The sequence below is a fragment of the Garra rufa genome, chromosome 3 (genome assembly GCF_049309525.1).
Source record: "Garra rufa chromosome 3, GarRuf1.0, whole genome shotgun sequence".
NCBI lineage: Eukaryota > Metazoa > Chordata > Actinopteri > Cypriniformes > Cyprinidae > Garra > Garra rufa.
The window spans coordinates 52,298,385-52,322,768 of NC_133363.1; the positions used below are offsets into that span (position 1 = coordinate 52,298,385).

A 24,384-nucleotide genomic window follows, 5' to 3' on the forward strand; every position below is an offset into this window, starting at 1 on the left:
AAAGAAAGAAGAAATAAACTACTATTTTTGACAAATTATCTGTGGAATGAATATGCAAATGGATATTCAACTTCTGTTCATGGATAGATCTGTGTTCCTGCTGAGTTGAGTTCCATCTCTAATCAAACTCACCTGAACCATTTAATTATAGTCTTCAGGTTCACATGGAAATTACAGGCAGGTGTGTATGAACAGGGTTGGAGCTGAAGATAGATTTCCACAAGCTGTATTGAGCCCACCTGCTCTATTAATGTAATGATGCTCACTAAGTGTCTCATTTACTGCTACATGTTATTACAAACACATTGAAAGCACTTTTTTTTTCATGGAAAACTTTTTTGAAAGGATTTTTGTACATTGCAACAGTATCTATCAAGCTACAAAAACACCATAAGCAAACTGTAAATATAGTTTGTATGACTTTTGTGGCATTTTCAAATTTTCAGGCCACATGATAGCTTTGTGCAAGGAATTGAAATTTTGAAGGAGTTAAATTTTGCTGTCATTCTGCATGTTCAAATACGAACCGGGTTTCCATCCAAAGTTGCAGTTTTTTAATTTATGTGCAAAAACTTATTGCATAAACATAAGCACTGTTTCCATTCAATGAGTCAAAGAGGACAAAATCATCACTCCCTGATAAACCGGCACTAAAAAAAGTAGGAGAAGCCACTGAATATAATAATTTTCATATATAATAAATTACTTGCGCCTCAGAGATCAGATGGAACAAAGTAAATGCTGTCACTGCTTTCGTTTCTGTTTGGGAACGCAGTCTTGTAAGACAGTTCTAGGAGGCAATTATACAGAAATACTTTGATGACAGACTTTGCTCAGGCATTTCAGAATGACCATAACATCATTTCAGATGCTGTGCAATGAGATTGGTCCAATGGTCAGTCAAGTTATCCCGCCTCATAACGCAAAGTCACATGACTTTTTTGGTGCGTGTGGAAGAATTTATTCACAAAATGCGTTTCCATCTCCCATTATTTGCATTAAAGGATTAGTTCACTTTCATAACAACAATGTACAGATAATGTACTCACCCCCTTGTCATCCAAGATGTCCATGTCTTTCTTTCCTCAGTCGTAAAGAAATTGTGTTTTTTTTGAGGAAAACATTTCAAAACGTTTAAATGCACTTTAAATGCAGCTTCAAAATGCTCTAAACCAGGGGTTTTCAAACCTGTCCTGGAGCCTCCCCTGCCCTGCACATTTTGTATGTCTCCCTTATTAGGCACACCCAATTCAGGTCTTGCAGTCTCTACTAATGAGCTGATGATTTGAATCAGGTGTATTAGATGAGAGAGACAAGCAAAATGTGCAGGGCAGGGGAGGCTCCAGGACAGGTTTGAAAACCCCTGCTCTAAACGATCCCAGCCGAGGAGGAAGGGTCTTATCTAACGAAACGATCGGTTATTTTTCTAAACAAATTGACAATTTATATAGTTTTTAAAGGGAGTTTGAGCTTCTTTGTATGTTCACTTTGTAAACACTATGTCGGTACTTTTGCAGCGATCTTAGGTGATTTTGAAGTTAGGGAAGAAAACAAGATGGGAGTTTTTAGACGTACCCTAACTGTACGTCAGGCTGCGCAGAGATGAGACAAGACGAGCATTTGAGGTTAAAAAGTATATAAATTGTCAGTTTGTTTCGAAAATAACCGATCGTTTCGCTAGATAAGACCCTTCCTCCTCGACTGGGATAGTTTAGAGCCTTTTGAAGCTGCATTTAAACTGCATTTCGGAAGTTCAAACTTTGGGGCGCCATCCATATCCATTATAAAGAGAGAAATCCTGAAATGTTTTTTTTTGTTATGAAAGTGAACTAATCCTTTAACCCTTTTTCGCACAATGCAAAAACCACCTCAAGCGAGCATAAAAGATTTTTGGCGAATAAAGGATTTTTTTTCCCCGAATTTTAGCACCACTTGTTTCTGATGCAATACTTGCCTGTTTCTCATGAGAGTAAGTAAATAATGATAATCAATTTAAAATTTAGGGTGAATAGAGTGTTTTCACAACATTGGAACTGAACGTAAACAGTGCCATTGAACTGAACGAAACTCGCATATTTTGCTGATTACTGCTGCAGAAAATGATTAATTATTGTCATGTTTTGGGCTGTAATAACTGGTTGCCAGAAGTTGTAACAAAACAATGAGAAGAGTGCAAAAAACTGCCTGAGGAACAAAAGGCGTTTGTAGTTGGCCAAACTAAACCAGGATTTCCAGGACAAGAATCTTGACAACATTTATGTTTGTTCTTATCATTTCAGATCAAGTTGGTGAAATATTAGGCTAATATCTTAATTAATACTGCTCGTACCTATTAACTTTAGTTTGTCAAAATATTGTGCCCCTTCCTGCTTACTAAGTCCTTCTCTATATGATTTAGCAGCTTCCACATGTTTTTTTTCCGTGGTTTAGACAGCTTAAATGAGCAGAACAACGTATTCAGTACTACATTAACCATGCAATCTATGCAATTTTTTACATCCAAGTATGCGGCCACACATCCGGGTAACTCACCAAATCGTGACGTAAGTGCAAACCCCACATTTTTCAAATTCTAACCAACATTCTTCAAACTATCTACTTGTGTGTTTCACAGAAAAAAGCCTTTTTAACAAGGTTTTTAACAACATAAGGGTAAAGTGATGAATTTCTTTTTGGATGAGATGAGGTCTGACTGAGGAATTGGTTTGTAATCTTTAGTTACTAGTGCAGTGTTTGGCCATTTTAAGCATTCTGGTATGGGTATGAGTGTTGCATTTTGTCTTTTATGGTTTTTAAAATGAAAAGTAGTCTTTTACTTTCTAACTTTTAAAAACGTGCATCAACCTCTGCAGTCCATTCGGTTGCACTGGTTTCATTTTTTGTTTCAGTTGCATACATGCTTCATTTTGTGTTTGTTTTAACCTAACATTTTAAATCAGATTGTTATGAGTCAAATTTTCAGTAAAAATGACAGACTTCTCTGGTGACGTATGCTGGATTTCTGTTTAAACCCTGCCTCTTTCATACAGTCAGCTAGCTCGTATTTAGATCTGCCTCCATCCAATCAACAACCAATGAGAGAACCAAGTCCCCACCCTACATTTTTTTCTTTTTCAATGTAATCTGTTTTACTTGAATGTGTCACAATATGGAAGAAAGTATCTTTTGCTACTTACGGTTCATTGCGAATTTAAGAGCAATTAGACAATTCATTGTTCAGGTAGCCCCACTGACTAGTTGATTTTGCAAATATGTAGATTTCCTTTTTTCTAATGAAAGCTAGCAGTGTGTTTGTGGGTGTCTGGAGGTGAGCCTGTAAGAAAAGACGGCACTGGGGACAGGTGGGTGAAGTTGAAGGCTGAATTGACAAAGTTTGGAGTTTTCTTTTTGTTGTTGTTGGGGGGTGGATGGGTGAAGGGGGAGCTGGAGGGGGGAGTGCTTTAGGCCAGAGGGAGAGAAAGGCATTATTACTCATGCCTGACTGCTCTCATAGAAGAGGCTGCTCGCACCCTCTCTTCTCCAATCTCTCTCTTTCTCTTGCTTCCAATGAATATGAGGGGGGAAAAGTTCAAAGGCCCGGCTTAGACGAGGATCTTTGAACCCCCCTCGCCTCTTTTAGGGGCTCCCACATCCCTTCTCATTGAATCGATTTTGAACATGCCATGTTTCCCTTCACATGAAAAGCCTTCCATTCTTTCACATTGTGTTTTGTCAGCATTAGCTGTTATTGTGTCATTTTTAAAGAAGTAGCTTAACCAAAAATTAAAATCCCTTGTTTTTTTCCCCTGAACTTTTTGCATTAATTTTTCTGTTGAACACAAACGGAGAAATTGAGAATACAACAATAGTGACTAGAGCTTTCAATCCTCAAAAAGAATGCAAAGCACTATAAAAAAAACATAGAAAAGTAAGTAATGATGTCAGAATTGTGAACGTTATTCCGTTTCTAGTCAGTTCTTTTCAATGATTCAGCTGATCTGGTTCGCTGAACCCAGACGAATGATTCGTTCATGATTCAGATCTGACTCAGAAGTTGTATTTCAGTCGGGAAGGAATAATTTGTCTTTTTAAAATGTCATGTAAACACAAGTTTTTTTGCAATGTCTGACTTGGATAACCTAGTAGTACTTAACCCTTAAAATATATGATAACTACTTTTTACACTTTTAAACTGCTTTTGTGTTCTTGTTGAAGCTTGAAAGCTCTAGTTCCCATTCTTTGTAACTGTATAGACAAAAATCAACCCTAACTTTTTTTGTTGGAATTTCACCTTTTGAGTTTCACAGTAGAAAGAAAGTGATACAGGTTTTGCGGCGACATGATGGCAAGTAAATGATGACAGAATTTAAATTTTCCGCTGAACCAAGTCTTTAAAATTGGTCCTCGCTCCTGCATTTGCACGTCTCTTTCTTTCCAGAAATGGTTTTGTCGAGTGGCCCCTTGTTCTGGCCCTCGCTCTGCTTTTCATTCTTTTGTCGTTCCTCACTCCCTCAGTCTTCTCATTTTTCCCTTCTCCCTCTTTCCATCCCCCAGTTCGTTTTCCCCCTTCCCTCTTTCTAATAAGTTCCAGATGTGTTTCTTACATTCCTGTAGTCAGAGGAGAGGGGGAGGGGTCACAGAATGGGAGAGGGAAACAGGGACAGAGGAAAAAAAAAACGAGAGGGAGAGAGAGAGAGAGATGGAGAAGCACATGAATTAAAAGAGAGCGCATGATGAAGAGGCCACTCTGTACTGTAGACACTGATGAGATTCTCCTCTGTTGTGTGCGTGTGTGTGTGTGTGTGTGTGTGTGTGTTTATCTGTGTGTGTGTGGGGAGTTTTTCAGACACCCCTCCCACCGCTTCCCCTCCCCCTCTGCAATGGAATGTGGCTGATGATGATGGTGATGTCATTTCTCGTTCTCTGAAGTTTTCAAATCAGGGAGGGCTGATCGACGAATTCGGCCAATCATCCGGCCCGCAATAAAAGCTATTCGCAGTTGGGGAGACAGCGAGGCGTTCTGCATCAAAAGCATTATTACCGGTCACCTGGTGAGGTTGTGGACCAAAATGTAGAGCTGTTAAAACGCTAGCTGTTCCGGTGCTGACTCAATACAAAGATGCATTGTAAATGTTTTTTTTTCTACGCTAAAGTCAATGTGAAATCAAAATGGCCCCTTTAACTTTCCTAACGTATGTTCCTGGGCTTATTGAAAATCATTCATTAGTGCAAATGAATCCAAAAAATTTACACTTTATAATGTTCGTTTACAGGTATACACTCTTATAAAAAAAAAGGTGCTTTAAAAGGTTCTAGACAGTAATGCCATAGAAGAACCATTTTTGGTTTGATAAAGAACCAGTCAGTCAAACCATCTCTTTCTTACCTTTTTATAATCTGAAGAACCTGCTTTGCCACAAAGAACCTTTTGTGAAACAGAAAGGTTCTTCAGATGTTAAAGGTTCCTTATGGAACCATTTAAATAAAAAAGGTTCTTTTTTCTTTTTTAGGAGTTGTATGAGATATTTTAAAGAATGTTGGTAACCAAACAGTTGACGGTAGCCATTGACTTCCATAGAATGGAAAAAAAAAAATACTGTAAATGTCAGTGGCTACCCATCAAGTGTTTGGTTACCAACATTCTTCAAAATATCTTTATTATCTTGACATTTAAAGCAATAGTTCACCCAAAAATGAAAATTCTGTCATCTATTACTCACCCTCATGTCGTTCCAAACCCATAAGAACTTAGTTCTTCGAACTTTGATGAAATCCGAGAGCTTTCTGAGCCTATATAGACACCAATGCAACTACCATGTTCAAGGATAAAAGGGTTAAAGTCGTTATTTTTGTTTTCTTTGCGCACAAAAAAAGTATTCTCATAGCTTCATAAGATTAAGGTTGAATCACTGATGTCACATGGACTATTTTAACAGTGTCCTTACTATCTTTCTGGGCCTTGAACGTGTCAGTTGTGTTGCTATGTAGGGAGAAGATGAATGAAGGTCTTACGGGTTTGGAACAACACGAAGGTGAGTAATTAATGACAGAATTTTCATTTTTTCCTTTAAATGTGTAAATAGTGCTGTATTTGTAGAAATAACATGAATCTAGATTACTAAGTGTAGTTCATTGTTGCTTTATGATACCTAATGCGTTAACTAATGTTGTCGAATTGAACTTTTTAGCAACAAATATTTGATTTCACAATCTTATCTCAAATTCTAGTAACTTGCTTCGCCTCTGAAAAAACTACTCCTCCAACTACTTGTTTCCATTCTGGTATGTGACGGCCACTTTTCACTATTCAGTCAATAGAGTGCAACAGTTGGGTTCCGGGAGTAAAAATCCCATTCATCTTCTTCACAGGGGAATTGTTTTTTTGTTTTGTGTTTTTTTCCCAAGAAATTCGAGGTTGCTTTATTTGTCCCTAGGGAAATTTGTCTTGGACATGAAGGCTGCCACATACAAAAATGCATACAGCTGTAGTACAATAACAACATACTTTTATTCATCTAAAAAGCAAGACAGACCTACTGTGAGCTATGAGGTTTGTAATCAATAATATATACTTTTGTTCAGATTGAAGCTATCAGTCTGCATTTATTTCAGCTTATTTTTAACCTAATGGTGTTTAATCACTGGAATCCTGGTGAGAAACTACATTGCTTTTATTTATTTTTTCAAACCTAAAATTGTTCAAAGCAATCTTAACTAATTAGAGAAGTGTGACAAGCAAATTGCACCAAACCACTCTTATGACACACTTTGAATGAAGTTGCATAAAATATTTAAATGATCAGTTTTATATTTATGGATCTTTTTTTTAGATTGTTATTCACAATGCTTCATGAGATTGTAGTTATTTCCCTTATTATTAAAGCGGTTACACAGTTAACAGTTCTGTACTTTCGTCTTTTTGTCTTTATTTTGAAAAAACTTGATTCAAATTTTGTAAAGTTTGAAATGTTGTGAATCACCTCATAGCCAGTTGTTTTGGCCTGTTTAATGTACAGTTGAGGTCAAAATTTTATACCCCTTTTCAGAATCTGCAAAATGTTAATTATTTTACCAAAATGAGAAGGATCATATAAAATGCATGTTATTGTTTATTTAGTACTGACCTAATTAAATATGAAGGTATTTCACATAAAAGATGTTTATATGTAGTCCACAAGAGAAAATAATAGCGGAATTCATAAAAATGACCATGTTCAAAAGTTTTCATACACTTGATTCCTAATAATTTGTTTTTACCTGATTGATCCACAGCTGTTTTTTTTTTTTTTTTTTTTTTTTAGTGAGTTGTTCATGAGTCCCTTGTTTGTCCTGAACAGTTGAAAAAACTGCCCGCTGTTCTATAGAAAAATCCTTGAGGTCCCACAAGTTCTTTGCCTTTCCTGCATTTTTGTGTATTTGCCATGTTCCAATGACTGTTTGATTTTGAGATCCATCTCTCCACACTAAGGACAACTGAGGTACTCATATGCAACTATTACAGAATGTTCAAATGCTCACTGATGCTCCAGAAGGAAACACAATGCATTAGGAGCCGGGTGTGAAAACTTTTGAACAGAATGAAGATGTGTACATTTTTCTTATTTTGCCTAAATCTCATATTTTTTCATTTAGCACTGCCTTTCAGAAGCTACAGACAATACTTACATGTTTCCTAGAAGACAAAATAAGTTAAATTTACCCTGATCTTCAATTTCAAAAAGTTTTCACCCCCTGGCTCTTAATGCATACTGTAGTTTTTCCTTCTGCAGAATCAGTGAGCGTAATAGTTCTGTAATAGCATATGAGTCCCTTAGTTGTCCTCAGTGTGAGTTCAAATACACAAAAATGCTGGAAAACTAAAGAATTTGTGGGACCTGAAGGATTTTTCTGAAGAACAGCAGGTAATTTAACTGTTCAGGACAAACAAGGGACTCATGAACAACTATCACTAAACAAAAAAAAGCTGTGGATCATTCAGGTAAAAACACAGTATTAAGAGTCAAGGGGATGTAAACTTTTGAACGGGGTCATTTTTATAAGTTCAACTATTATTTTCTCGTGGACTATATGTAAATGTCTTTTATGTGAAATATCTTAGTCAGGTCAGTACTAAATAAACAATAACATGCGTTTTGTATGATCTCTCTTATTTGGGTAAAATAATTAACATTTTGCAGATTCTGAAAGGGGGGTGTAAACTTTTGACCTCAACCGTATACCTCTTTAACTTAAAAAACAAAATACTTCAGAAACCAAGGCCGTTGTTACACTCTATTGCCAAAAGATAAAATGAAGTCCTGCCCTCATTTTTTAGCTAAACATGAAAAATGAATTGTAAATGGGTTACATTTTCTTTCGGAAGTAAAATGGGTTGTGAACGTGGCGTTTTTAAGTTGACTTGCAGCTAGTGATGAATACATTAAGAGCGTGTAAACATCAATCAGACATTAATGACTCCTGGCTAGTTACTCATCAGCGTTACTCATCTTTAGATTGGCAATGAAGGAAATTCCCAGAGTCGAGTAGAACGCTGGCTTTTTATATGACTAGCAATTTCCATTCATTTGCATCAAAGTACGTCAAAGTCATAAAATAAAAGGCATATGATGAAACAGCAATAAAGTCTCTCTGTCTTCAGAGAGCGAGTTTAATGTCAGGTTGTGCGTGTTTCCTCATATGCGTGCACACACACACAAATCACATCTGGCATTCCCAGCCTCTTGATATTTGTTTGGAAAGCCAAATATTTAGTGCATTAAAAGTGCGTCTGTGAGGTATTAGGTAATACTTCTAGCCTCGGCCCATTGGAAGTGGACAGTCCGTCCAAGCATTAGCATAGCACTCTGCTGATGACCCTTGAGGTTGCCATGGTCACTGTATGTAATATTATGTCAATGTTCCCACAGTAGTCATGGCAACAATAGCTCCGGCAGCGATTTGCACAAATAAATAATGTTAAAAATCAACTGTATAAATGCTGCAGGAGATGAGACCCGGTGGCCGAGAACGGAGCGAAATGGGGGAAGAGTAGGAACCGGCGAGAAATAATTTTCCTTCCCTCCTATTTCAAATAGATCGGTTTCTATAGCAACGCCGTGCAGCGCGGATAGAGGGACAAAGAGCGAGAAGGAGAGGAACGAGGGATGGAGGGGGAGAAAAGGACGAGGAGAGAGAGGTGTGAAGAGGGAGATGAGAATGAGAGAGCGACAAGGGGAAAGAGGTGTTTCTCCTCGCTGTCACGAATGGCAAGGGCGAATCGGGAAGATGATGGAGGGAAAGTGGCGGATGAGGCTGCAGACAAATGAGAGACGACATGAGGAAATGTTGACAAAGGAGAGGGACTCACAGACCTGTATATAACAAAGCCAAATGCTCATACACATTTAGCTAGTAGCGGGCTGCATGGTAGCTTTAGTTTTTTTCGTGACCATTTTTCATTACAGGTGTTCCCGCATGACATTTAACTGTTTAAATGTTAAAAAGCACATTTATTCAAGTTCAAATGTTAAATAAGCATAACGAGGCCTGCTGCAAATGCAAACACATGCATTGTCATGCATACACACATAAAAGCAAACAAACATGCATGCATACACACACATGCATTCTCAATTGTAATATTCAAAAACAATGGGTATGTTTAACTGGGATTTTATTTAACTGTTTAATGTCAATAAGCATAAGAAATTCTGATGCACATGCATACACATGCATTCTCATTTGTAATCGTCCAAAACAGTGGGTAACTGGACATTTATTTAGCAGTTTACTGTTAAAAAGCATATTTATATGACCTTTTAAATGTTAAAAAAGCATATTTATATAACTGTTTAAATGTTAAATAAGCATAAGAAAGTCTGCTGCACATGCATTGTCATGCATACACATATAAACACATACAAACATGCATACACACACATGCATTCTCAACTGTAATCGTCCAAAACATTGGGTAATTAGACATTTATTTAACTTTACTGTTAAAAAGCACATTTATTTGACTGTTTAAATGCTAAAAAGCACATTTATGTAACAGTTTAAATGTTAAATAAGCATAAGAAGGTCTGCTGCACATGCAAACACATGCATTGTCATGCATACACATAAACATACAAACATGCACACACACACACACACACACACACACACACACACACACACACATGTTGGGTTTACATGTTTTATGGGGACATTCCATAGGCGTAATGGTTTTTATACTGTACAAACCGTACTTTCTATCGCCCTACACCTAAACCTAGCCCTCACAGGAGATTGTGCACACTTTTACTCACTCAAAAAAACTCATTGTGCATGATTTATAAGCCTGTTTCCTCATGGGGACCTGAGAAATGTCCCCACAAGGTCAAAATTTACTGGTATTCCTATCCTTGTGGGGACATTTGGTCCCCACAACGTGATGAATACCAGGTACACACACACACACACACACACACACACACACACACACACACACACACACACACACACACACACACACACACACACACACACACACACACACACACACGTATTCTCAATTGTAATCTTTAAAAACATTGGGTAACTGAACATTTATTGAAAAAGCACTTTTGATCATTTGAATATTTAAAAAGTACATTTAACCATTTAAATATTAAATAGGCGTAAGGAGGCCTCCTGCACATTGTCAAGCGTACACACATAAACACATGCAAACACACATGTATTCTCAACAGTAATCTTCAAAAGCATTGGGTAATTGTCTAACTGGTCATTTATTTAACAGCTTAAATGTTACAAAGCACATTTATCTGACCTATTAAATGTTAAAAAACACATTTATTTAACTGTTTAAATGTTAAACAAGCATAGAGAGGATAGCATACACACAGGCACGTGCACAGGTAGGGCTCAACCTGTGCAGAGCACATGCCCTTTTTGTAATTACACTCAGAAGTACCCTTTTTGGGGGGGATTTTTTTTAAAAATAAACCAATGCTATTGGTAACCCTTTACGTCTGTTTGTCTTTTTAACAAATATTTAACCAATTAAAGGCATTAAAAAGCGCATCTCTTAGAACCACTCAAATTGTCAGTCAAACTTCACAACTCCGCCCCCATGATGGATAAATTGCACACATTTGCTGGTCAAAAACCCGCGGTGTAACTGCATTTGAGTTTGACACAAAGCAACCGAGTGATCCTTGTCAGCTAGGTAAAATATAAGAAATTTCTATTTTGATCTGCTGAATGTGCTGATGCATGTATATATTATCTGTATAAAAGTTATTAATACTAATTAAATATAAGAATATTATTGTGTGTTATTTTTTTTTTTTTTGTGGTGGAGGGGTTGGGTGCCCTTTTTTCAGTTTCAGCACATGCCCCTCAAAAGGTCTGTGCATGGCCCTGCATACGCACATAAATACATGCATTCTCAACTAATCTTCCAAAACACAGGGTAACTGGATATTTATTTAACTGTTTAATGCTAGAACGGCACATTTATTTTACAGTTTAAATGTTAAATAGCACATTTATTTAACTGTTTGTATGTTAAATTACCATAAGGGGGCTTCCTGCATATGTAAATACACATAAACACATAAACTTCCATACACACATGCATTATCAATTGTAATATTCAAAAGCAAAGAGTTTGGTTTAACTGGACATTTATGTAACTGTTTAAATGTCAAATAAGCATAAGGAGGCCTTCTTCACATGCAGCCACATGCATTGCCATGCATACACACATAAACACATGCATACACACACACACACATGTATTCTCAGCTGTAATCTTCAAAAACAATGGATATGGTTTAACTGGACATTTATTTAAATGTTTATTGTTAAAAAGCACGTTTATTTGATCGTTTAAATTTTGCAAAGCACATTTATTTAAATGTTTAAATGTTAAATTAGCATAAAAAGGCCTCCGGCACATGAAAATACACACATAAACAAATATGTGCATTAATACACACACGTGTCCTCAATTGTAATCTTCAAAAATATTGGGTATAATTTAACCAGACATTTATTTAAAAATGTTAAAAACACATTTATCTGACCATTAACATGTTAAAATGCACATTTCTCTAACTGTTTAAAAGTCATAAAAGCATAAGGAGGTCTCCTGCACACATAAACACATGCAAACATGCATTTTCAACTGGACGTTTGTTTAACTGTTTAAAAATGATAAAAAGCACAAAGAGGGCTTGTGCACACACAAGCACACAAGCTAACCTCATGCATGCATACACACACATACCTGCAAACAAGCAAAAAACTTTTGGGGTAGTTTTTTGCATACGTCAGCTGTTGCTATGGTGACGCAACACTATGAGCCAGTGAAAGTGCCTGATTGGTTGAGGAGCTGGAGAGCAGGGGATGAAAAAAGGCATGGAGAGAGGGGTTACGATATAGGATGCATTAAAAAGGGGACGGATGTAATGATTATGACAGCTTTATGCGCACTAATAAATTACATGGTGCTAATTTATCAGTGACAGCAATGCACAGAGCGCTTTAACGACATCTGAAATCAGAAACGGCCAATAAAATCATTTGTGCATCGAAAGCATTGAAAGTGGCTGTCTGGTCTTTGTTGAGGTGTCAGATGTTCAGTCGTTCGTTTTTTTCCCTGTCGCTCCGGCACAGGCACCTTGACCGCAGCAGGTGACGTATTCCTTGTCCAGACACACTCCTTTGTTGTCTGAGAGTGGCTAGCGCATGAAGTCACACAAGTGTCTAGTCCGTTGCGCTGCATGCGCACCGAGGAGTTTGAACAGCTCGGCTCTTTTTGTCTGACGTTGTGACAGTGCTGTTTTTACTGGTATCTAGGATTTTTACCTGGAAGGTTCTGTTTTGATTAAAGTATGCCAGGGAAGGTAATGGAGACAGTCTTTTTTTTTTTACTTTGATTCTCATTTGCCATCTTGGGATAAATGGGTAATTGATACAAAAAGAATTTAAAACAGAAAATAAAATAGTAAGATGGAATGGGACACTCAAATGCTGTTTACAGATGCCTTATTATGACATTTTGAAACAAGTTACAGTGAATGAATATTGTTTTTACCCTTGGACTGTAGTTCCTGCTTATGTAATGTTCAAAAACACTTTTGTCAGTACAATATCATCATTTATTTAACAACACTGCACAAAATTATTCTAAAAATATCTAAAACAAATGTCTTGAGTCTAAAGCAAAATTAGATATTGCAGAACTGGTACAAAAATAAAATTAATTAATTAATTTAAAACATATTACAGTGACAGTTTCTTTAACAATACTGCGAAAATGGTTTTCTTAGTATTTTTGTCTTGTTTTCAGTTCAAATATCTAAACATTCTTAAATCAAGATACAAGCAAAATAAGAAATGTTTTTTGAAAAAAAAAAAATCTAAATTAAGTTTAAGTTTAAGTTTAAGCTTAAAACAAACAAATAAATCTGCCAGTGGTTTACTTTTAAAACTTTTTTAAAAGTAACATTTAAAAAAAAAAAAAAGGTTTTTTTACCCCATTAGAAGATATTTAAGCATAAGCATAAGCTTGCTTAATTGTTCTATTTTTTTATTTAGAAAACAATACTTAATGTAATTTAGCTCCTTAATGTATATTCATTTATGAAAGTTTAGAAATCTACAGTGGAAAACCAGTCAAAATACTAAGTAGATATTTTTTATTTTTTAGATTAAAAGGTTAATTTACCCAAAAATTAACAACATTGCAAAAAATGTTTTTTGTTTTTTTTTTAAATATCAAAATAAAGTGAGTTTAAACCTAAAACAAGAAAAATATCTGTCAGTGGTTTACTTTTAAAACTTTTTTAAAAGTAGCATTTTTAAAAAATATTTGTTTTACCCCATTAGTAGATATTTAAGCATAAGCATGAAACTCACTTAACTGTTCTATTTTTTTATTTAGAAAACAATACTTAATGTAATTTTGCTTCTTAATGTATATTCATTTATGAAAGTTTAGAAATCTATAGTGGAAAACCAGTCAAAATACTAAGTAGATATTTTTCATGTTTTAGATTAAAGGGTTAGTTCACCCAAAAATGATAATTAGCCCATGATTTACCCACCCTTCAGGCATCCTAGGTGTACATGACTTCCTTCTTTCAGACGAATGCAGTCGGAGTTATATTAAAAATGATCCTGGCACTTCCGAGATTTAAAATGGCATAGGCAGGTGTTTCTCCTCATCAGTCCAAAACAAGTCCAATAAAGTGCATCACACAGCTCTGGGGAGTAAATAAAGGCCTCCTGTAGTGAATCAATGTGCTTTTGTGGGAAAATATCCATATTTAAAACAACCAGTTGGTGCAAGCTAGTTTAAAGTTATTCTTACGTTTTAAATATGGACATTTTTCTTACAAAAATGTGTTAATTCACTACAGGTGGCCTTTTTTCACCCCCTGGAGCCGTGTAAGGCACTTTTTTTTATGGATGGATGCACTTTATTGGACTTGTATTGGACTGATGAAGAGAAACACCCACCTATTGCCATTCTAAAGCTTGAAAGTGCCAGGATTATTTTGTAATGTAACTCCGGTTGGATTTGTCTTAAAGAAGAAAGTCATACACACCTAGGATGCCTGGAGGGTGAGTAAATCATAGGCTAATTTTCATTTTTAGGTGAACTAACCCTTTAAGGATCTCCTTTTTCAGCATGTAATCCACAGAGTTCTCTCTGGTTAATGGGAAAGGGGTGGAGCTTATCCATTTTTATCTCTATTCATGAAGGGGTTTATATTTAAAATGACATCATCTCAGTCTTTGCTGCGCATTTAAATATTTCCGTACTGTAAAGCGTACATCCGAAAGCGTTCCATCGGATCCAGTTTGTGCAATCTAATAATCTTCAGGATTTATATTTGTTGACAGAAGTGAATTTGCTGGTGTGCTGGGTTTGCGATCCGCCGATCCCTTGATGAGAGGCTGTTCTCTCAGGTCGGTCAAGTGGTGTGTTTCTGACACGAGTGTGGTGTGTAAGTGTGGTCGGAGTGTGTGTGTGCGCGCGCGTGTGTGTGTGTGTGTGTGACCACGTCTTTGTGCGGTCAGGACGTTGGCAGTGTGGCACGGACTACTGCTGGTACCCAGGGATCAGTGACTCAAGAAAATCAGGACACTCTAAATTTGTCACTGCAGCATAACCCACATAATGAAAACTATACAAGCCCTCTCTCGCTCTCTCTCAGGTCCGCTCTCATTAGTTGTCTTTTACTCCCTCTCCAGCCATGTCTCTCTCCATCTCTGTATTTGTGTTTCTATACTCATCTCCCCTGTGTTTTTTTCTCTTCCCATTTTCCCTTTTTTGTTTCTTTTTGGTTGATTCATAAATAACGAGCTCATGTAGTGAGCACTAGTTCAGCACGATGCTGAAGAAGAACCCTTTTTGTCTACATGGTTCCATTATGAACCTATAACATCTGAAGAACTTTTGTTTCACAAAAGGTTCTTTGTGTTTAATGGAGTGGTTTACCCAAAAATGAGCATTTCCTGAAAATGTAATCACCCTCAGGCCATCTAACATGTAGATGAGTTTGTTTCTTTATCAGAAGCTCACCATGGATCCTCTGCAGTGAATGGGTGCCGTCGGAATGAGAGTTCAAACAGCTGATAAAAACACACATGTAGTGTGATAATACACATGATAATAATCCACATGTAGTGCATAAATTAATGTTTTGTGAAAAACTGCATGTTTTGTAATAAATCCATCAAGGTTAAGTTTCAAACCTTTGCTTCCGGCTGAAGTACTTTATCCATAAGGTTGCTTTCTCCAGTTGAAAAAGCTGTGCCGTCTGAATCAGGAGATTCAGTCAAACACCACTTACAGGTGAAAACAGTTCTAAACAAATATGTTGGTGGATTTTGATGTGAGAGGCCAACAGGGCATGGACCTTTTCACTGGAGGAAGTATTATTATGGATTATAAATGGTTGACAGTTAAATAATGGAACATGTTTATGACAATTTACCACATAAAGTGTGATAAGTGTGATTTTATGTTGTTTCAAACCCGTAAGACCTTTGTTCATTTGAAGTTCATTAATGATGTCCTTACTACCTTTCTTGGCCTTTAACATGTAATTTGCATTGCTGTCAATGCAGGGTCAGAAAGCTCTTGGATTTCATTAAAAATATATTATTTTGTGTTCCGAAGATTAACAAAGACGTTACAGGTTTAGAACGACATGAGGGCGAGTAATTAAAGACTGAATTTTCATTTTTGGGTGAACTATCCTTTTAAAGGATAAAAAAAGCTGCTTGAATCAGTTCTCTGCCCTTTTTTTACTTTTTAAATCTGACAGCTCCTAGGCTCCAGTTGCCTCATGGGATAGCAAAGTGTCCTTTGGCTGCACACCTCTGAGTCTCAGTGGATATTGAATCCGCATATTGTTCACCTACTGTTTCAATACTACTCATTTGACATAGTGCTTTTCGCATATTGTACACACCAGGCGCGGCGCCAGGATTTAATCTTTGGATGGGCCGTAGTAATTTTGGGTGGGCCTTAATTTAACGAGTCAATATCTTCAATATAAAATGTATATAACAAGCAGGTATACACAAACAATACCAAAGTTAAACTTCTTTTCCCTATCTTTGGATTGTGAATATTGCGGGCAGAGCGATAGAGAATATTTTGGTAAACTCCATTTACAGCAGCGGCGCACGCACTGTTATTCCCTGACCGTTCCTTTCGGAACACGTTATTCTTTACCGGAATAAAATGAAACAGGAAGAAAATTTCAGATCCACTTGACATTAGCTGCCCACTGTCTGTGTTTCTGCAACCTCTCCTCAACATCTAGCTTTGTGTCAGCTGTGATTTCCTCATTAAAAAATGGCATTTCATGAAGGGTTTGTTGTGCGAAATTTTGGGATTGGGGCAAATTGGCCACGCTATGAACTTGTGCTCTTGTCACAAGTTGCCCATTCACCCCAATGTACAATTCAGCGGTGGCAAGTCTGATCAACGTTGTTTATTTTTTTTCCAGCTTTCAGTACAAAATGCAATTAAAACAATCCGATGAGACAGTGAATGAATTTGCATTTTAAACACTCGGAACATGTTAAGAGGCAGGTTATGATTAATTGTTTATCTGCTTCTTTTGATCATGAAAAAAATATATTCGCTGTATAGCGCTGAATGAAACTAACATGAACAATTTTGAATGGAATGAATGTTCAAAGTAGGGGTGGGCATAGATTTAATTTTTTTAATCTAGATTAATCTAGATTAAATCTTGGAATTAATCTAGATTAATCTAGATTAAAATGGCTAATTTGAATTCTGCTGAAGGCATTCAGAATATGTGTGCTACCCAAATAATGACTAAAAGTAAGTCTTTGAGAACGGGCCAGGTGGCGCATTAGACCAGGCGCTCATCTCCTGTTTCCAAAATGCATCACAAACTGCTTGACAATTGCATTTACAACATAATTACCTATACAAACTTGTGTAACCATGTACTTCTGCGCAAAAGGCTGCACGACGTGTGTGTTGCCGTTAAATACACAGACGCGCACGGGCATGGATTTCTGCGTACATAGTCTTCCATTAAACTGCATTGCTTTTAGAAGCGTCAATTCAGTTGTTGCATATAGTTTAATGTCTTTATTTCGGGATTAAAAAGGGTCTAACAACGCACCTGCCCTGAAGCGGCTTCATAACTGCATCAATGTCAGCACGTCTCATTTGATGTGGTAATTTCACAGAAGTTGAAGACTCGTTCTCGCCCCCTACAGTGCAATTCGACTAGGTATACGTCATCCGCGCTAAAATATCAAGGTCAAAGTCATCATAGCTTGCGTAGTTTAGACCCAGCTCCCAACCCAACTTTGAGAATAGATTAACGGCGATATTTTTTTTATCGCCCGATAAGAGTCTCACGTTAACGCAGCACGTTAACGCCGATAACGGCCCACCACTAGTTCAAAGTTAAAGCATGCGTGAAAAAATGAACTATTGTGGGAAGTAGCCTATAGTGATGCGCGGGTTGATCCAAAATGAGCGGGTACCTGCGGTCACTCGCGGTTACGAGTCATCCAAAAATATTTTTAACGATATTCGGGTCGCGGTCGGTCGGGTCGTTTGAAATAAAGATGCCAATTAAACCTTTGTAATTTATATAGTACTAGACACAATTTTCTATGAAATACATAGACCTACACTTTGTTGGCAGAATAATATTTACCTTTTGAATGTTGAGCGTTATTAACTGTTGAATAAATGCTGACGCGGACAAAATGCCAGATTTCCCAACACGTTGAACTGAGCAATGCCATTGTACCATTTTAATAGGCTACTTTTAAACGCATATAGCTCAGTAATGTCAGCTTTATGTATTTTCTGAGAGGGGTGGGATTTTTGTTGGGAAAGTCGGGGGAGAGACGCACACTTCGATTAGACTGATAAACACATGCAGTATCTTAAGAAAATGGTATTCCTAATAAATGTCTCGAATATTTTGATTATGTCCAATGCTTCTCTTTCTTTTTGGAATTATTAGACACATTTCACTGTCTTTTCAAATGCCTAGGTCTGTTTAATTTCCTTAGTTATAAAATTTCTAGCACTATTTTTAAATGTTTATTCAAGCAATAATATATCACTTATCTCATATGCTTGTTTAAAACCAGGGATTAAAAACGAATTCCAAGTAAAAACGGTATTTTTTCTTTACATTTCCAGAGAGCGAAACGAACGAAATTGAACATTGCTTAATAAATTGCACTATAATTTCATTATTCATTTGATACAATTATTATAGCTATACAATTAATATATATATATATATATATATATATATATATATATATATATAAAATAATATTATTTTGTCATATTCGTGATTCCTGAATTTATATATGAAAACTTCGTTTCGAAGTGCATTCGTTATGTTTGTATAAGAAAATTCGTTAAGCTAGCCTATTAAGTTTATATAATATTTTTGATAATTTTAGAAGAAGTTAAAAGTTAAGAAAAAAATGAATTAGCTTGTAGTCTATATATATTTAGGGCTATAGGCTAATCTTTTTCTTAAATTTTATTACACTGTAGATCGAAATAAAATAATTCTTGATCATATTTAACATCGGAGAGAGTAGGCCTACTTCGAAAATGAAACTATTTAAATCTGTATAAAGGAAAGACCTTTCACAACAAAATAAATCACAACAAGAATAATCTGTATTTTTCTTGTAATCAAGAACATTTCTTTTGACAAAATTACCTAATTAATGCCGGATGATGTTTGACAGTGAACGCATCTCCACCGCATAGCCGCATATAATCGCTGGTATCAGTCGCAAATATTAAACATGCAGGTCAGGAAGCGGGTCGGGTACAATATTTTCTTTTATTTATTTTTTGGCGGTCAGAGTTGCGGGCGGGTTAGTTGAAAACGTCGATCGGGTTCGGGTTGTTTATACATTGACCTGCGCATCACTGGCCACATTGTTAAAACACAGGTGAAGTACATTCATATTCAAATCATATAACAGACTTTAAGCATTTAGAATAAGGAAAAAACAGGCTAATAACCAAAACCTGCATATCGAACAGAGTAGCTAAACATCCGTGTCCTAACGAGACATTTTGAAATCCTCCATGCCAAAGTTTTGTGTGTGTGTAGCTGCCCAGGCCCAGTAGGCCCACCCACAATGCCGCGGCTGGTACACACGCTAAACAGAGAGTTTAGAATCCACCAGCACGCTCATTTTAGCAAAATAAAATGTACATTTCTATATGCACAAAACCCTTTAGGTGGCGGACGAATGCAGCTGGCTGATCTTCTATAGAAAGGAGTCATAAATACACTGATGTTTTACAGGACGGGCAGCTGTAGACCGCTTTGTCACATTGGGTTGCTTGACCTCCCTGTGATGTAATACTGTTAATGGATAGATATGGATTTTAGTGAAGGCCAAATACTGCCCTGTTGTATAATAACAAAAACTATAATAATTCGAAGCTATATTTTCTGTAGAGCACGCAATGCAAAACAACGCTAGGTTGTCATGAAGTGATCGTGCCGTTGCTAAGGTGTTTTGAGTGTGTGTTTATACAGTTTCTAGGTGGTTGCTTACTGGCTCAAGTCATAAGAGCCCACCCATAAGTCTGGATAAGTCCATGATAATCTGGACCCTTGAGATGTTTCGAATCCCTCTTTCTCTGCATGTTATATCATCATCTTTTGTAAATTGTAAATCTTGACAACAGTTAAAACATTCTACAAAAAAACAAATATATATATAGGTAGTTTTTTTAATTAGCTATTATTTTAATATTGTTTTTAGTTACTTTAAACAATTGTTTTAGTAATTGCTATATGCTTTTATCATGTTTATTTATTTATTTATTTTTTACATTTTTTGTTTAGTGTTAATTTTTTTTCACTTCTTATTTCAGTTTTAGCAATTTTAGTACTTTTAACTTCAAATAATTTTTAGTGGTAAACCGATATTGGTTTTTTGACAGCTGATATCTCAGAGAGCACGGTGACAATGGCTAATATAAAGCTGATATAAAATAAAAAGTCCCGTCTTGAACACAAAAAACTTACCGGCTGATATTTAAAAAATATATATCTGCCGATATATCTGCCTTGTTATTTTATTTCAGTTAGTTACCAAAGCAACATTTCTCATTAAGAGCAGGGTGGTCAGTGGCCAATAGAAAGCTGATATAAAATCCCGCCTTAAACACAACGGTGAACTATCCATCGGCTAATACCGATATTTAAAAAATGCCACATATCGGACGATATATCTGCCTTGTTATTTTATTTCAGTAAGTTACAAAAGTAATATTTTTCATTAAGAGTGGTCAATGGCCAATATAAAGCTGATATAAAATAAAAGTCCCGCCTCAAACACATCGGTCAAACAAAAAAACCTTATCGGCTAATGCTGATATTTAAAAAATGCCAAATATTGGCCAAAATATCGGCCTTGTTATTTTATTTCAGTTAGTTACCACAGTAAGTTTTCTTATTAAGAGCAGGGTGGTCAATGGCCAATAGAAAGCTGATATAAAATAAAAGTCCCACCTTAAACACATCGGCCAAACCAAAAAACGTATCGGCTAATACCGATAATTAAAAAATGTCAAATATCGGCCGATATATAAGCCTTGTTATTTTATTTCAGTTAGTTACCAAAGCAACATTTCTTATTAAGAGCAGTGTGGCCAATAGAAAGCTGATATAAAATAAAAGTCTTGAACACATCGGCCAAACAAAAAAACCTTTGGTTAATGCCGATATTTTAAAAATGGCAAATATCTGCTGATATATTTGCCTTGTTATTTTATTTCAGTTAGTTTCCAAAGCAACATTTTTCATTAAGAGCAGGGTGGTCAATGGCCAATATAAAGCTGATATAAAATAAAAGTCCCACCTTGAACACATTGGCCAAACAAAAAAACTTATTGGGTTATGCCTATATTTAAAAAATGCCAAATGTCGGCCAATATATTAGCCTTATTTTATTTCAGTTATTTACCAAAGCAACATTTCTTATTAAGAGCAGGGTGGCCAGTGGCCAATAGAAAGCTGATATAAAATAAAACTCCCGCCTTGAACACATTGGCCAAACCAAAAAACCTATCACCTAATTACAATATTTAAAAAATGCCAAGTATCTGCCGATATATCGGCCTTGTTATTTGAATTTTAGTTAGTTACCAAAGCATCATTTCTCATTAAGAGCCGGGTGGCCAATGGCCAATAACAAGCTGATATAAAATAAAAGCCCAGCCTATAACACATCAGGCCAACAAAAAAACGTATCGGTCAATGCTGATATTTGGCATTTAAAAAAAATCGGCCTTGTTATTTTATTTTAGTTAGTTACCAAAGCAACATTTCTCATTAAGGTTTTTATTACAAAGGTTTTAATTCATTATTTATTTATTTTTATCTTAATTTCAATTACCAAGAGCGATTTAGTTAACAAAAACACTGTTTGTACAAAAAAAACAAAAAAACATACAGGTTTGCAGTGACATGAGAATAAGTAAATAAACAGCATCTTTCAGTTTGACACAAAGGAGTTTGGGATGCCAAAGTGAACATATTAACTGCATTATCCTACAGAATATATGATGTGTTTCGTGGTCATTAGAGCATTGTTTCCTCTTGTATGCCTTCATTAAATTTCACTCAAAGTGATCACGGATGTTGCGCGAGAAGGAGAGGAAACAGACATGGAGAGAAAGAGAGGGATGGGGTCATGGGGGGATGAGTGGGCATATGCCAGTTGTTAAGAAACTGAGAGAGATGGGGACCTACAGAGGAATGCTGGAGGGATGAGAGACGAGAGAGAGGGAGCGAGAGAACAAGAGAGGGCTAGAGGGCTGATATTTAATGTGATAAATGGATTGTGACAGCATGTCTCCAAACCCCCTCCAACCAGAGAGGAAGACCACAGAAATAGAAGGCAGAGCTGGGGAGAGAAAAATGTATTTAAACAAGAAGGATAGAAAACTGCAAGGAATTGTGCAAAAATGACAAAACGGATCAAAAGTAACGGCTGCTCTTGTTAATATCGCCCCAAACTAGATGATGGCGTTACCAGGGATTCCCATAGGAATGCAAAGTTAAAGGGAAAGTTAAATTCTGTCATCCTTTACTCCCCCTCATGCATTTAGTGGAAAAAGAGAAATACTGAAAACTGTGCTAGTTGATCTTTTCCATGCATCATTTAATGCGGCTTAAATCTTCGTAACGGGCACAAAAGAACTATAAATTAGGATTAAAAGTGCTATATGATAATGTTTAAAACTGTGTTGTTTTAGCATTTTTTAAATGCAGTATTTATTACAGTGTTTAGTAATATTTTGAATAGGCTTTTTTCCATATTTTATTTCTATTATTATTTTCTAGTATTTGTGTTATGTGCTTTTCCCATTTTTATTTCATTTTTTGTTAGTTTTTGGTTGTGTACAAACTGTTATTTTGTTTTTATTTATTTAAATAGTTGTTACAAAATTGTCTTTTTTTTTCAATTTTGCATGCAGGTAGGGAAAGACATTAAGTGCTATTTTAGTATGATTTATATCTATTATAGTACCTTAAACTTGTTTAAATTAATTGCCAAGGCAACATTTCTAATTTATTTTACATTTTTACAACTTTCTACATTTTACACCCACCCTAGTGATTCATAAATAATTGTCCTGAATCAGTTGATCTGGTTCACAAACACAGAATGATTTGTTCATGAATCAGACTCATCTGGTTCTAAAGTTCAACTCAATTGATTTACATGGTGGTCAGAGACATTCTCAACTCACTGGAGAGGAAGACCGATCAGTAACGACATTAAACTTTGGGCAGTTTCTCACACATAACTTTTGAAAGTTTTCGAATATAGCACACAAGTTGTATGGACCACTTTTATAATACTTTTCTGATTTACTACCATGAACTTAAAATGATAGTTCTGATCAAAAATGAAAATTCTGTCATTATTTACACACACTCAAGCGATTTTAGGTTATCTATGCCTTCAAATCCACGGAAAAGAGAAACTCTTCACAAGTTCTCTTTTTGTGTTCTACAGAAGAAAGAAAGTAATACGACAACGTGAGGGTGGATAAAAATGATGACAGGACTTTCATTTTTAAAAGGAGGAGAAAAAAAGAGATCTAGAAAGGTTGCAAACTGCTTCCTGATGGACTTGGAAAAAGGGAGGCAAGAAAGAGAGAGAAGCATTGAGCGAAGAAAAGAAGAATGCAGGGAAAATATGAGTTGCCCTTACTTAATTTACAACATTCTTGATTTCAGTCCAATTAAAGATCCACAACTCAGGCTCTGAATGAAAGCTTTCATTGTAAGTCAGCTCTTCAAGCTGGAGACTCGGGTTTGTCTGGAGTATCAAATATCCTCCTGTGTGACTCTGGTGGATACCATGTTTTGCGGGTGAAGAAATGTGTCTGGAATTTGCTATCAAGGGACACGTTTCTTCTTCCAAGGAACCACATTGAGTTACTCAGAAGAGTGATTGTAAGAGCATAGCTGCTCTGTGGATGTAGGCGTTCAGTCATTGACGATTGTTGCTTACATTTAGTCCGTCGCATATTAACTTTTATCACTCTTAGTTTTAGTTTAAAATTCTCTAAATAAACCGTCAGCACTGACTCACCCTCATGTCATTCCAACATGACTTTCTTCCTTTCTTCAGTGGAACAGAAAAGGAGAAGTTTAGCAGAATGTTAATACTTCTAAAGACCAGGTTAGAGATTTTACGTATGCTATTGTTGCGTTTTAACCTTTTTTTTTTTTTTTGCATCAAGCACATGAGGTAAACTGAACTAGAGGCTCAGTTCTTTCAGGAATTGTACTGTTATTGTTATGCTTGCTCATGACGTTAATAATAATAATTGAAAACTGT

General features: G+C 36.2%; 1 protein-coding gene across 2 annotated transcripts in view; it reads left to right on the forward strand.

The window, feature by feature from the left end:
- The window catches only part of kirrel1a (kirre like nephrin family adhesion molecule 1a), a 52,593-nt gene that overhangs the window by 2,958 nt on the left and 25,251 nt on the right, over positions 1–24,384 (forward strand). The window lies entirely within an intron of this gene.